The sequence below is a fragment of the Cyprinus carpio genome, chromosome B4, assembly GCF_018340385.1.
Source record: "Cyprinus carpio isolate SPL01 chromosome B4, ASM1834038v1, whole genome shotgun sequence".
NCBI classification, from domain to species: Eukaryota; Metazoa; Chordata; class Actinopteri; order Cypriniformes; family Cyprinidae; genus Cyprinus; species Cyprinus carpio.
This window is the reverse complement of record NC_056600.1, coordinates 25559781-25576182: the sequence shown is the minus strand read 5'-3', so window position 1 is coordinate 25576182 and position 16402 is coordinate 25559781.

Here is a 16402-nt window from a genome sequence, read left to right as displayed (position 1 = left end):
CATTGCTGGACTGTAGGATTTCTTCAGCCGCTCTTGTGAACGCCGCTAAGCTGCATTTTTAAATCTGGTTTGGGAGGCGATAGAAAACATTTAGTATGATGTAAAATGCAGCCCTAGAAGATGTTTCAAACTGAAAACAAAGTGAGTGGTGGACTGTAATACACAGCCACTGGTGTGAACATTTAAAGCTTTCATTGGATTTTGTAGAATATTCACCTAAAATAAAAATTGCAATCCTGGAAATAAGCCAGGTTTCCATCCACACTCAGCACAAAATTTATCCATCCATCCATTACCGCCATATGAATATTAGAAGTTAAGCGATTTGAGATAAACAGTTGGTGACATCTGCGCCATTGAAGCATTGCATAAGAAGAGGACACAATGAGATGACGTCATTAAAAGAGCTCCAGTTAAAGTTCAAACGATGGAGAACCATGTGGAAAACATTTCTTGTTAGTTTCATGTAGGAATGTTACAGCCTACTCATTCCTCCACACAGATGTGATGTTTTCATTTGCCACTATTTTTATTATTCTCAGAGGAGCTTAAGCTTAAGTGGATATTTAAGTCACATGTTTCATTTTATTCAGTAAGTCTGTTTCCATATTGATACACCAACTTTTTCACCTCAGCCAAGCATAAAATCTATTTTGTTATATTACAGTCTTTTTTTTCTATTACAGTATTTTTTGAATGTAACTGTTTGCTGTTTTTTTGTAATTTCAGCATCATAAATTTAAAATTTTTAGTTAAACTGTTTTGAGTAGAAATTTAATTCTACTCAAAACAGTTTAACTAAAATTATGAATATAATTGATGAATAAACTCAATTTATAAAATATAAGTACAAACAATTTATAAAATATAAGTACACTCAACTTAAAAATATATCTGGATTTAGATAAATTTATTTTGTGCAACCCCTTGACATAATAAAATTAAGTAAAGTCAACATAACATTTTTTTCAGTGTAGGCTATAGCGGGTAAAGTTGACTGCTGGTGCTTATAGGTATAAATGTCCCGTTTTTTGATCTGGCTTAAAGGCACAGTCAGAGATCTTGGAAAATGCGAACCTTAGCCTGATAGCACTGAAAGCGAACTTCCCACCCTCCCTGCAATCGCCGTCTAAACCAAGTCTCCTTAACATACATGCGTTCAGAGACCAGGCAGAGCTAAGCGAGCTCTGACAGAGACAACATCAGCGGTCTCTCGACATTACGTATGGGGAAATCCATTTCCTCGAAATTATGAAGTCTGATTGAATAACTCTTTTGCTTGCAAATAGCCAATAGCCAAAAAACCTCAGAATCTTTTTTCTTTACTTGAGTCTGGTTTCGTCGTGGATTCACGCATTCAGAGCGGAATATTGTGGAAAATTATCCCCTCTCGCGTTTCGGAATTTTTTCTCTTAAAATGTCACTTTGCCGCATGTTTGGTGGGCCCATTGATTTCCCGGACGCACACGAGCAGTGTGTGCTGTGCCTGGGTCGGGCTCACGCAGAGGCAGCATTCGAAGGATCGGGATGTCGTGCCTGTGAGGAGCTTCCCATCAAGATCCTTCGTGCAAGGCTGGCCGTTACCCGTAACGGTGGCCCTGTATCTCCTGCCTCTCCCCCGTCCGCCGCCGTCGAGCCGCGAACCGAGAGACTGCAGAGAGCTCCGTCCACGGATTCCGTCGAGGTACTGGCGCCGGCCCAACGCCCACGCCATCCTCACGTGGAAGATCCCCTCTCATACTCTGAGGCCAGTTACCGCCCTCCACTAGAAGCGCGGGAAATGGTCTTGTTTGGATATGATGAGGACGACGCCATGTCTACGAATGCCTCCGACCCGGGAGCGTGGTCCGAGGCCCCGTCTAAAGCCGCCCCCACCTCGCTGGATACAGAGCTTATGGCGATCCTCACGGAGGCGGTGGCAGATATGGAATTAGAGTGGACAGCCCCCAAGGAGCTGCCATCTAAGAGATGGATGGACGGTTCCTTCCTTGGCGTGGGCCGTCAGGCTGAAGCCCCGCAATCTATCACATTCCTGGGTATGATACTGGACTCGCACACTATGATCGCGAAGCTGTCAGAGCCGAGAATCCAGTCGATTCACAATACACTAGCCCTCTTCGTTCAAGGCAGAGCTATCCCCTTAAGAACGTTTCAGAGGTTGCTCGGTCTGATGGCGGCTGCAGCCTCCATCTGCAGACTGGGCTTGTTGCACATGAGACTGCTTCAACACTAGTTACAGAGCCGAGTGCAGCCGCAGGCGTGGAGAGCGGGAACGGAACGCCTTATAATGCGTTCATATCTCGAGACTCTGGCGCCTTGGTTCGGCACGACCATATTCAAGCAGGGTGGACACGCTGGCATATAAACTTCTTGGAGATGGAAGCGGTTCATCTAGCGCTGCAGAGTTTCCTTCCATTCGTAAAAGACCATCATGTTCTCATCAGAACGGAAAACACGGCAGTGGTGGCATACATCAATCGGCAGGAAGGTTTGCATTCGCGATCCCTGCAGGGATTAGCGAGACAGCTGCTGTTATGGACAGACAGGGTACTTCTGTCGATTTGAGCAGTGTACGTACCGGGCAGTTTGAATTGCGGCGCGGACATGCTGTCCAGGGACGGCATTGTACATGGAGAATGAAGACTCCATCCGCAAACGATAAATATGATCTGGAATCTGTTTGGCATAGCGGAGATCGACCTCTTTGCATCACAGGAGAACGCCCACTGCCCTCTGTACTTCTCGCTGACAGCATCCCCCTGGGGGGAGACGTGCTGTCGAGCCGCTAGCCCACGGGACGGAAATATGGTTTTCCCCCAGTCAAGTTAATGCCGCTGGTGCTGCAAAAGATCAGGGAGAAGAGATGTGCATTGATCCTGGTGGCACCCAAATGGCCCAACCAGCCGTGGTTCCCGGAACTGGCGAACATGTCGCGGCTTCCCCCGTGGCAGATCCCGCCGAGAAGGGACCTCTTATCCCAGGCGAGAGGCACCATATGGCACCATATGGCACTCGAACTTCAGAGCAGCTTTTCGTCTGCTACGCGGGTGCCAAGAAGGGCGGCTCGCTGTCAAAGCAGAGGCTATCACACTGGATAGTGGAGGCTGTGCGAATGGCTTATGCTTCCCGGGGAACCGCCTGCCCAATCGGGGTGCACGCCCACTCCACAAGGAGTTTGGCGTCGTTATGGGCTTGGGCGAAAGGCATGTCTATTCAGGACGTTTGTTTCGCAGCAGGCTGGTCGTCTCGCAACACGTTTGCGAGATTCTATAACTTGGACATTCCCTCGTTCGCATCACATGTGCCATCAGTGCAGGAGGAGGGAGTTGAGTAGTCATTGGACTAGGCTATGGTTTCGACCAGGTCGTATAGACAGCGCAAGTTATTTTAGTAATAGCTGCGGTTGAGGTATTCATTAGCCATCTAATGTGGCCCCCTTATTATGCCCGCATTATAAGCCGGCAGTGTATTCCCAAGCACCAACATATTGCTGCATTTTCCCCATATCACACCAGTGTTGCTTATCTGGGTGCACGGGATTACGATGGTGTAGGAGCCGATTTGGCTTGGTGCCAAGAGGTGTTTCAACCAGGTCCGGTACCCGACTTAGAGCTAGCGCGCTGTAAGAATTATACTGCTGCTCGACGCCAGCTCACATTGAAAATGAATGACTTCCGGCCACTTTTTGACTTGAATAAAACCAGTTAATAAATATTTGTTCACAAAAAATATTTTATTACAATATAATTTTCCTACTAGTCTTCAGGAAAACATCTCTTAAGCTGACCGTGAAAACTGTTTTCTAGTTTTTTGTATTATCATGAGCTATCAGTTAAATTTCCACATTACTAGACTTTTGTACGGTGGCTGAGAGAGCTTAATGTAATGCAAAAAGAAAAAGCATCAACAAATCACAAAAACATCTTCATCAGTTTGACAGTGGGTGCTGCGAATGCTCAAAACACAGCCAAATAAAGAATTGTATTTGCATCGCTTTTCTGTTTAGTTGTGTCGTGAACATTTGCAGCACGTTGAGCTTTCTTGGCCACCATAATTTTGAACCTATATTGTTGGTGTTTTTTTTTTTTACATTGAATATTTGCATATGTGTTCTATGCTACATACAGAGTTCAGTTTCTCTAGCCACACCCAGGCCTGATTACTGCCACACCTGTTCGCAATCAAGAAATCACTTAAATAGGACCTGCCTGACAAACTGAAGTAAACCAAAAGATCCTCAAAAGCTACACATCATGTAGAGATCCAAAGAAATTCAGGAACAATGAGAAAGAAAGTAATTGAGATCTATCAATCTGGAAAAGGTTATAAAGCCATTTCTAAAGCTTTGGGACTCCACTGAACCACAGTGAAAGGCATTATCCACAAATGGCGAAAACATGGAACAGTGGTGAACCTTCCCAGGAGTGGGCGGCCGACCAAAATTACCCCATGAGCGCAGCGACAACTCATCCAAGAGGTCACAAAAGACCCAACAACAACATCCAAAGAACTGCAGGCCTCACTTGCCTCAGTTTAGGTCAGTGTTCATGACTCCACCATAAGAAAGAGACTGAGCAAAAATGGCCTGCACAGTTCCAAGATGAAAACTGCTGCTGAGCAAAAAGAACATTAAGGCTCATCTCAGTTTTGCCAGAAAACATCTTGATTATCCCCAAGACTTTTGGGAAAATACTCTGTGGACTGACAAGACAAAAGTTGAGCTTTTTGGAAGATGTGTGCCCCATTATGTCTGGCGTAAAAATAACACAGCATTTCAGAAAAATAACATCATGCCAACAGTAAAATATGGTGGTGGTAGTGTGATGGTCTGGGGTTGTTTTGCTGTTTCAGGACCTGGAAGACTTGCTATGATAAATGGAACCATGAATTCTGCTGTCTACAAAAAAAATCCTGAAGGAGAATGTCCAGGCATCTGTTCATGACCTCAAGCTGAAGCGAACTTGGGTTCTGCAGCAGGACAATGATCCAAAACACACAAGCAAGTCAATCTTTAAATGGCTGAAGAAAAACAAAATGAAGACTTTGGAGTGGCCTAGTCAAAGTCCTGACCTGAATCCTATTGAGATGCTGTGGCATGACCTTAAAAGGGCGGTTCATGCTCAAAAACCCTCCAATGTGGCTGAATTACAACAATTCTGCAAAGATGAGTGGGCCAAAATTCCTCCACAGTGCTGTAACAGACTCATTGCAAGTTATCAGAAACGCTTGATTGCAGTTGTTGCTGCTAAAGGTGGCCCAACCAGTTATTAGGTTTAGGGCCCAACACTTTTTCACACCACTGTAGAGTGATCTGCTGCACTGCAGCCTGGATAATCACACTTAGTGCATGTTTATTTTGTATATTTATATTAAACCCTCTCAACTTGAAGGCATACACCTTGTTCTTCTTACTGCAGTTTCTCCTCTTCTTCTGCATCCAGTTGTTTTGTCTTGTGGCTGTTCTCAGAGCTCTGAACCAGTCAGGATCAGAAGAGAGAAAGAGGTGAAAAACACACGAAGAGAAAAGCATTTAATGTCATTCTGATATCAACTGTGAATGTGATTATAATACATGTCCCATATGCTATCATATCTCTCAACACCATGCTAACACAACAATTTATTAGTGAACACTGGTTTGCTGGTTTGGTTTGTTATGTGCTGGCTAGTTTTGTTCATCCTGTTCTTTATCTGCACAGGGCTGGAAAACTCTCCTGTTCTTCATAAAACCTGCTATTCTGATATTTTACATGGGACTTAAGGCTTAAACCTAAACCTACCCAATAGTGTTAACAAATGCAAAACTGATATAAAAACATATTTGTTGATGCAACCGTGACATTTCAACTTCCTTATATGCAGATTTGAACTGCTTTGTCAAACCGCGATTACACAGGATTCGAACCGGAGCTCCTCTCCACATTAAAAAATATTATAGTAAATTTACTATAGAACATGTAGTAAAATTTCTATAGTAAATACTATAGTAAATACTATTTGAACCATACTATAGTAAAGGTACTATAGTAAATTGTGAAAAACAAATACTATAGTTGTTTATAGTAAATGTGCCATAGAAAGTGTAGTAAAAAAATTCTATAGTAAATACTATAGTGTTTTTGAAACATAATCATACTATATTAAATTGTGGGGGGGAAATACTATAGTAATTTATAGTAAATACTACAGTGTTTTTGAACCATGCTATAATAAATGTACTACAGTAAACATATGAATTGTAATTTGCTGTTGTAATTCTACTATAGCAATATAGACAAATTACTTTAGCCATTACTGTAGTAAATTTTCTAACACTGCAGTATAAGATACTACAACATATACTAATACAACACATACAAATTCCTTAAAATGAACAACACCAAACAGCATCTTAAGAAGTAATTTGTTTTTTTATTTTTGTGTTTGGCTGCATTGTAATTTTTGCCTGACATTGCCATCAAGCAGAAATGGGAGTCTGGCCTTGGCACCCCCTAAAAAAAAACACACACACGCACACAAGTTAATTATTACTGGTAAATGCACTTTTTTGTGTTAATTACAATTGTTATTGAGTCTTACTTGTTATATCTTAAGTTTTTCTTGGGATGTATGGCTTAACTGGAATGCCTTTTGATGACTGAATCCCAGTCACTGAATGTGTTCAGTATTCAGCCTAGCAAAGGCAGTCCATGTTTAATGTTAATTAAATTTGATGTGTGTGTGGTTGCCATACTTTATTAAAAGCTTGCACTTGCACTTAAACATATGAACAACCATTTAGTGGAAGAATAGAGTAAATACATATATGGAAGACTAGAGGTGATTGTAACCCTCTTGGAAAATGGCAGAAAGTCTGCTGGGGAAACACAGGCTCTGAGGCTATACCGTGGAATTTGCACATATGAGATCCAATAAGGTCTCTACATATGGAACCCAGCCCTCTACCAGTTCTCACAGATTCATCGAGTGAAGGCCTGGCACTGGGCATTCCGCCACGTCTGGCTGCCGAGGGAATGGTGGAGCTCGTCAACTACCTCCTGGGGTAGGTCACCTAGAACCTCTGCATCCCATCCAGGGGTACAATGAAGTAAGGGTTATAAACACCCATCTTTATATCGGCTGGAGGGACCGGCTGCATGGTGTACTTCACCAGTAGGACTGTGATCTCCGCACACAAGACACAAGCATCGGCTGCCTTCACTGATGTGAAGTGGATGCCCCTGAACTTAGGAGAATGCCGGGCAAACTGAGTCGCATAGCCAAGTCAGATGGTCCGCAGGAGAGACTGGCTGGTAGCACTACCAGGTACCCAGACACCGTACAAGCGGGACCACCAACGTACCTGCAGTGGGGTAGCGAGGTGGAACATAGGGAGCCAGCTCGTGGGTGGGCCGAAGAGGGGTCTGAGTGTGTGGTGCAAAGCTTACCTGGTTCTACGGTTTGGCAGAGGGTACGCGAGTAGGGCCTTTGATGATGGTCTCGAACTGCCCACTGCTGCCTGCTGGCGAGAGAGGAGGATGAGTGTGTTCCGGTGTCTGTCCCTCCGTGACTCTCCATGTCCTCTTGAGACCCAGAGACAGAGAAACTTCTCTTTTGTCGAGATTTCTGGAAACAAAAGGTTCTCCACCTGGCCCCCCACCAGGGGATGGATAGGTGCATTCATAATCTTCCAAAGAGCATTTCCCTTTCTGTCTGCGGCTGGTGCACTGTAGCCGGTTTTTGACTGAGTTGCTGAAGAGGCCGGTCTGGGGCACAGACTTTATTTTACTCCAAAACTACACAGTAAACTGTATTTTTAAAAAATGTCCAATATTAATATGCTTTTTTAAACTTTTCTTGTTTTTGGCAACAATTTAATGAATAACTGCTGAAATATAGGTCTTCGTCAGCTTTTTGGCCCCTTTATGTATCCGTACCATAATTCCAAAAATAGAGTGGTGGAACTATGTCACTTTGTAGGCAAAAACCTGGAAACAAGTGAGCATTTTAGCACTTCCGGTTCCATCGTCCCAGAGTCAATGGTGTTTTTTAAATGGGATTTTGGTTACATCCCTTAAGGAAGGTTCGTGGTTCACACAGGCTTTTTTAAAACTGTTATGTTTCTTAAAAAAGACAGTTGCTAACAAGTTGCTAAATGGGCCTACAGGCTTTCAGAGACATTCAACGTTATCACGCAGAACATTTTATCAATTCACAGTATTTTCCAATTGTAATATAATTTGTAATACAATTAAATACAGAATAATTAATAGTTTCCCACATTTTATATTGTTGTTTGACAGTGTTTTTTGCTTTGCCCCGAAATGCAATACAAGTCTTCAGATGGAAGATGCTCGTTTTATCGCTTACTCATATGGAGACTCTGTGCTTGTACCATAAGGTAAACTAATATTATGATTATTTCACGTAAACACCACATTTACCGGCTTATGTGGTGAAAGTGAAACTTTGAAAAATGTATAGTGCTTAAGGCGAGACACTGCAGGTGAATAGGGTAAAAAAATTAAGTAATACTTATCGCCTTACCTAGTTGATTGATTACATTGATAATTGCAAACATTTTTCTGTATTACGTATTAAGTTTTCTAAAATGTTAGATTTAAATATGTCAATGAGGCATTATTTATTGAAAAATGCGCTAATTTGCATACATTTCTAGAACAAAAATCGAAACACTGGATTAAGTCAGTTTCAAAATTCTTATTTAATTTGTTTGACATTAGAGTCAAAAGTTTTTACAGTGGGAATTTTGTCACTCCATAATTCAGAGAATACTTAGAACAGAGAGAAAACAAAACATTTTCACAATTTCTTTTGGGGGGGGATGACAAATCCCTCTGTAAAAACCTTCAGGATAAAGACAGGAATAAAACTGTAAAGTTTAGTGTTTGTAAGTGTTACTGAAGTGGAGAGATACATCTCAGTGTAGGAGAACAAACTCATTTTGAGAAAACGGCCTTTAAAAATATGTATTGTAATTGAAATCTTTTGACACAAATAGATAAAGTGCTATAAAAGAAACACTTAGCAGTGTCTTTTGGATGTTTTCCTTCCACTACTCTGAAAAAATACTTTATGAATAACCAAAAATCCCAAAATCTCAAATTTCTCAAATATTTCTCAAAGCCACATTAAACTTAAATGTTTACGGCCACATGAAGCTGTTAGAAAGCATACAGATTGAGGATTTCCTATAAGCAAGGATAAAACAAAAGTTTTCACTTGCTCACTCTGCTGTTATTTAATAGATGAAATGCACTAGAATTTTATTGAATAGTACGTGGAGACACATTTTTAATTAAAATATTCATATTAATCAGGAATTTATTGACTTTTAATGCCCCTAATTTTGAAATGTACAGAAATACGTGCTTTCACGTGTCCTTTAGTTATGATTACTTCATTTATTGACTATACTATGTATTGTTAATGTTTCATTTCAGTTTTAGTTTGGCTCTAGTCTTGAATTTATTTTAGTTTATATAAAAAGGTTCATGTAGCGTGGATTAAAATTCATATACAGAGTCCTTTTCACTGAACATGTTAAAAATAATTTTGAAAAAGTTGTCTGAAGCGTAATGGTGGTGACGTTGAAGGCGATCGACCGTGGTACAGTTAGTTTGTTCATTGCTTAAGTTTAGCTTTTAAGTTCTGGCCCTTTTTTTAGGCTTCAGAATTCAAAGTTATTTTGTGTAGATTATCTTGATGGACAAAACGTGCAGGTTTCATGAACTATAGTTGAACACAGAGCTTGTTTTTTGCAATAATCCAAAAGCTTATGGAAAAATCCTATTGACTTTTTGGCGAAGGAACCAGTTTCATGCTAACAGTCACGTCACAAAGTGACGTCATAGTTCCCCCACTCTATAGACATGGTGTTCACAGATGGCGGCTCATTTGACCACAATGATTCAGACCATTTTGCACACCCAGTTCACTAAAAAGAATGAACCAACTCAAATGAACAATTTGAGTTAATTTGAGCTTGAATGACTGGCATCACAAGTTAAATACAGGACAACAGCTTTTAAAAAAATTATCGCAGGCTATTCCAGGAGTCTAGATAATATGGTGATTTTGTATGGATTCATACAAAGTGAATCAAACGTGGACATGTTTGACTCCTGTGCACATGTGAACTTGTTCGGTCCTGGCTTATTTGCATGCCAGGACCAAATGGCAATAAATTATGAGATTTTAATAAATTTTCCTGTAGACCATAGTTACTTCACAATACTGTTCTTTCCACTGGAATAGACACAGCTAATGTTTTCTCAGTAATATTATAATTTATTCATATCCTAAGAGGTAACTTGAACTTGATTTCTGAAGAATAATTGGAAATTGACTTGTCAAGGTAATAAACTCCTTCATACAGTTTATAATTTTAAAACTAAATATTAAATACTGTACATGAAGTCAAACTGTTTAATATATTTTATTACGTTGTTTTCAGTCACATTTCCCATGACAAAGCTAGATGAAAATGCACTTTTTACCCACAATAATTAGGAAGTGAAACATGTTTAATATCATACAATTGCTTTCATGTAAACAGTTTGACTTGTAATGGTTTGTAGGCTTCATGTTGGGATTGAAACGAAATGAACAATGTTTCTATACAGATACTAACTGAAAGGCTTAAAGAAAAGTACAGATGAACTGCTCTTCTGTGGATCCCGCATGTGAGATGTTCCCATCAACCAATGTCACAGCATCTGAAAACACAGGAATGATGTTTGTGTTGACCTTCAGTCTTCTGTTTGGTCTTCCTACACAGTCCTATGTTATATGGCTCATCATCACAGGATCTAGAAATAGAATTGCATCAGAGTTTGTCACCCTCAATATATCTGTTAGTGAGATTATTTTCTTTCTATTTGCTTTGATTTATTTGCAGACGGGAACTAATCGAAGTCTCAAAGGATCAGTGCGATTGACTGCACTGATGTTTTTAACAGGAAACATCATCACCACCCGTCCTCTGTTTCAGTGTCTGATGTGTGTTGAGCGTTACCTGGCAGTGGTTCATCCTATAACCTTTCTGAAGTACAAACCTCTCAGATATAGAGTGATCTGCTGCACTGTGGTCTGGATAACAGGTCTTGGATCCTGCTTATTGTGCATGTTCGTCCTAGTTTCAGTTAACTTATTTATGTGGTTTTCGTTCCTGCAGTTCCTTCTCTTCTTCTCCATCCAGTTGTTTTGTTTTGTGGCTGTTCTCAGAGCCCTGAAGCAGTCAGGACCAGGAGAGCAAACAAGAGAGAAAGAGGAAAACCCCTTAAAGAGGAGAGCGTTTAAGATTATTGCAATATTGACTGTGACTATGCTAATCGTTGTTGTTCCTTTTATTATCTCAAGATTCCTCAATATTCTGCTAGAAAAAGATATTAAAGAAGTGAGCGTGTTCAGCTTGTGGTGTTTTGTGCTTGGTGGTTTTGTGCCTGCTCTTCTTTTTCTCAGGCGAGTTGGGAAACTGCCCTTCTTTAAACCTCCATAGCACCTCTAATGCCTTTAACATATTTAAACCTTGTTATGATTTTACCATTCACTTTTTGTGTGTGTGTGTGTGTGCTGTATAATTGTTTCTCTGATTGAGTTCTGCTGAAAAGTCTATAATAGAATCTTCAGTTGTATGCTTATCCCATGAAGTGTTCTGCAATAGGATAACATTTTTTCTTCATGCAATAATGGTAGAAATGGCCAAGATGTTGTATATGTGTCTATTGCTTTAAAAAAAACAATCTCTAATGAAACAAGGAAAAGTCTGGCGAATCTGATGAAAAGTCTGAAAATCTGTACCACACCATTTCAGTTTATGTATTATCAGTGACTTGCATGTTTTCATAATAAAAGCATTTATTTCTAACACAGTGTCACCTGTTTCCATGTCAGATGTTTTTGTATAGAGCATTGCAGTGAATTTAAAAGTCACAGAAGACACTTGATTTGACAAAGAGCAGAATATTTATTACCATCACTATACATACTTCAAATGGATTCCATGGTCTTCACTGGTCATCATATTCCTTACAAAACACTGACTTCTCAATCACTTAAACAGTAGACTCTGTAGAAGTAATCTGATCTTCATGTTGTCATTATTTAGTGAATTAAATGTAATATAAAACTTGTTAGCATTCATCTTTTTAAACTTGCATATGGATATCTAATATCATACAAATAAATTAATGCTTTCTATTTTATGAAAATATTTTTTTTTTCTATCTGAATACCATGTTTGTTCACGAAAATATTGAATAGCTTGTGTTATGTGACATGAAGTCATGCAAATGACTTAACCTTGAAATATGTGAAAAACAAAGCAATTTTTTTAAACAAAGCATGAACACATGTTTTTTTTTTTTTTTTTTTTTTTTTATGAAGGATGAACCCATGTTGCTGTGCACCTCATAATTTTTTTTTTTTTTTATATCTGTCCACCATATTTTGCAACTAGAAAGCTATTTTCTGTTAATGTGCCAGACTTCCAATTAATTAGCCGATATAGGTAAATAACTAGAAGAATAACAAAGTAAACCATAAAACTTAAAGCATCAGTCCGTAACTTTTTAAATTAATTATCCGAAAATAATGGTTTTGAGCAAGTACATAACTAGCAATTGTTCAAAACTGTAAGCTTTTTGTCTAATTTGAGTGCTGCTTGTTCATCTTTGCGTCATTAATCACTTCTGTATACATAAAGAAGTCATGGCTAGTAGCTATATCGCACGCTACATATCGAATGCAATGAAATTAGGTGGACATATATTGTCCTTATACTATCCACAGGAAGCCTTAGTTTTCTACAACATTAGTTTTATGATACGTTACTCCTCTGACATTCAGCCTTCATTAAAAACTGCTATTTCTTAGTTGGTTTTCCCATGTTTTCGCTACATTATCTTATACACAGTTGAGCAGAAAAGCATCACTTAGTCAATCATTTTGTGCATGACGTTTCTATATTTGAGCGTTCAGTCACACACATATGGGCTATTGTTGGAGCTCCTTTTATGATTGGTCCCAGCCACTTTGAATCCCTGCTTATCATATACTGGATAGTCCATTTTTCTATTAGTGAACATAAATGGCCATAAATGAAGCTTCTTCACTTTAAGTCAATATTTCTTCTAAGTATTTTATACTTATTATTTAAATATTTGCATATATTTGCATGTTGCATTTAGTATATACATATTCATGTCATATGAAGTCATGCACATACATTCTTTGTAGTCAGACTACGAAATATCGCTTATGGAATTATACATCACATTCACACTCTAGGTGAAATACTTGTTAATGTTCTTGTTTTTGTCTTGTGGCAATATGATGGTTTTAGGCAATTTAGATGTGTCTAAAGCACAGTAGTGTGGTTGAATCAGATTTAACTGCATATTCACACTTCTATTGTCCCATAGATCTTGTTGCAATGTTTTTGTGAGCTGCTGAACTGAGTAGACAAACGCAGATGACGATTAATAATTCTTGATTAATTGATGTATAATTCTTCAGTGAACTTCACACCTTGATGCATCTACGTGGTACAAACTCTAACTAATTATTGGGCTCATGGACTGTCTGGAAATCTGTTTGTACTCTTAAATTTTCTTGTTTAGTCTGTTCCACACAGTCCATAACATTATATGGATCATCGTGACAGGAACAGGAAGTGGAGTTGCATCAGAGCTCTTCATCCTCAATCTCTCTGTTTGTGAGATTGGTACAACTGTCTCAAATTGTTTCATCTGTCTACTGTCAGTTGCTTCTCCTTTTACACTATTATCACTGTTTTCTCAAGCCTAGGATAATCACTGTTTCTACAAGGCCTAGGCTTCACTGGTCATCCTCTGTTTCAGCGTCTGATCTGTGTTAAGTGTTACCTGGCAGTGGTTCATCCTGTAACCTTTCTGAAGTACACACTTCTCAGATATAGAGTGATCTGCTTCACTGCAGCCTGGATAATCACTCTTAGCCTTTGTTTGTTTGGCTTGTTTATTTCAATGTATACATCCAATCAAGTACACTTATCTTTCTTTCCCACTTCAGTTTCCTTCTTCCTCTTCTCCATTTAGTTGTTCTGTCTTGTGGCTGTTATCAGGGCTCTGAAGCAGTCAGGAACAGGCGAGAGAAGGAAAAACTACATGAAAAGTGTATTATATCATTCTAATAACTACAGTGAGCTTGCAAGTCAAATTGTGGCCATTTGCGTTTACATGGTTGTAAACAAGGAGTCATAAGGCGTTCGGATCCATGTGCAAGAACTTTATTCAAGAATGGTGTCATAGTTCCCCCACTCTATAGACATGGGGTTCACAGATGGCGGCTCATTTGACCACAATGATTCGGACCATTTTGCACACCCAGTTCACTAAAAAAGATGAACCAACTCAAATGAACAATTTGAGTTAATTTGAGCTTGAATGACTGGCATCACAAGTTAAATACAGGACAACAGCTTTTAAAAAAATTATCGCAGGCTATTCCAGGAGTCTAGATAATATGGTGATTTTGTATGGATTCATACAAAGTGAATCAAACGTGGACATGTTTGACTCCTGTGCACATGTGAACTTGTTCGGTCCCTGCTTATTTGCATGCCAGGACCAAATGGCAATAAATTATGAGATTTTAATAAATTTTCCTGTAGACCATAGTTACTTCACAATACTTGTTCTTTCCACTGGAATAGACACAGCTAATGTTTTCTCAGTAATATTATAATTTTTATTCATATCCTAAGAGGTAACTTGAACTTGATTTCTGAAGAATAATTGGAAATTGACTTGTCAAGGTAATAACTCCTTCATAGAGTTTATAATTTTAAAACTAAATATTAAATACTGTACATGAAGTCAAACTGTTTAATATTTTATTACGTTGTTTTCAGTCACATTTCCCATGACAAAGCTAGATGAAAATGCACTTTTTACCCACAATAATTAGGAAGTGAAACATGTTTAATATCATACAATTGCTTTCATGTAAACATTTTGACTTGTAATGGTTTGTAGGCTTCATGTTGGGATTTGAAACGAAATGAACAATGTTTCTATACAGATACTAACTGAAAGGCTTAAAGAAAAGTACAGATGAACTGCTCTTCTGTGGATCCCGCATGTGAGATGTTTCCCATAAACCAATGTCACAGCATCTGAAAACACAGGAATGATGTTTGTGTTGACCTTCAGTCTTCTGTTTGGTCTTCCTACACAGTCCTATGTTATATGGCTCATCATCACAGGATCTAGAAATAGAATTGCATCAGAGTTTGTCACCCTCAATATATCTGTTAGTGAGATTATTTTCTTTCTATTTGCTTTGATTTATTTGCAGACGGTAACTAATCAAAGTCTCAAAGGATCAGTGCGATTGACTGCACTGACGTTTTTAACAGGAAACATCATCACCACCCGTCCTCTGTTTCAGTGTCTGATGTGTGTTGAGCGTTACCTGGCAGTGGGTTCATCCTATAACCTTTCTGAAGTACAAACCTCTCAGATATAGAGTGATCTGCTGCACTGTGGTCTGGATAACAGGTCTTGGATCCTGCTTATTGTGCATGTTCGTCCTAGTTTCAGTTAACTTATTTATGTGGTTTTCGTTCCTGCAGTTCCTTCTCTTCTTCTCCATCCAGTTGTTTTGTTTTGTGGCTGTTCTCAGAGCCCTGAAGCAGTCAGGACCAGGAGAGCAAACAAGAGAGAAAGAGGAGGAAAACCCCTTAAAGAGGAGAGCGTTTAAGATTATTGCAATATTGACTGTAACTATGCTAATCGTTGTTGTTCCTTTTATTATCTCAAGATTCCTCAATATTCTGCTAGAAAAAAGATATTAAAGAAGTGAGCGTGTTTCAGCTTGTGGTGTTTTGTGCTTGGTGGTTTTGTGCCTGCTCTTCTTTTTCTCAGGCGAGTTGGGAAACTGCCCTTCTTTAAACCTCCATAGCACCTCTAATGCCTTTAACATATTTAAACCTTGTTATGATTTTACCATTCACTTTTTTTTTTTGTGCTGTATAATTGTTTCACTGATTGAGTTCTGCTGAAAAGTCTATAATAGAATCTTCAGTTGTATGCTTATCCCATGAAGTGTTCTTCAATAGGATAACATTTTTTCTTCATGCAATAATGGTAGAAATGGCCAAGATGCTGTATATGTGTCTATTGCTTTAAAAAAACAATCTCCTGTGAAACAAGGAAAAGTCTGGTGAATCTGACGAAAAGTCTGAAAATCTGTACCACACCATTTCAGTTTATGTATCATCAGTGACTTGCATGTTTTCATAATAAAAGCATTTATTTCTAACACAGTGTCACCTGTTTCCATGTCAGATGTTTTTGTATAGAGCATTGCAGTGAATTTAAAAGTCACAGAAGACACTTGATTTGACAAAGAGCAGAAT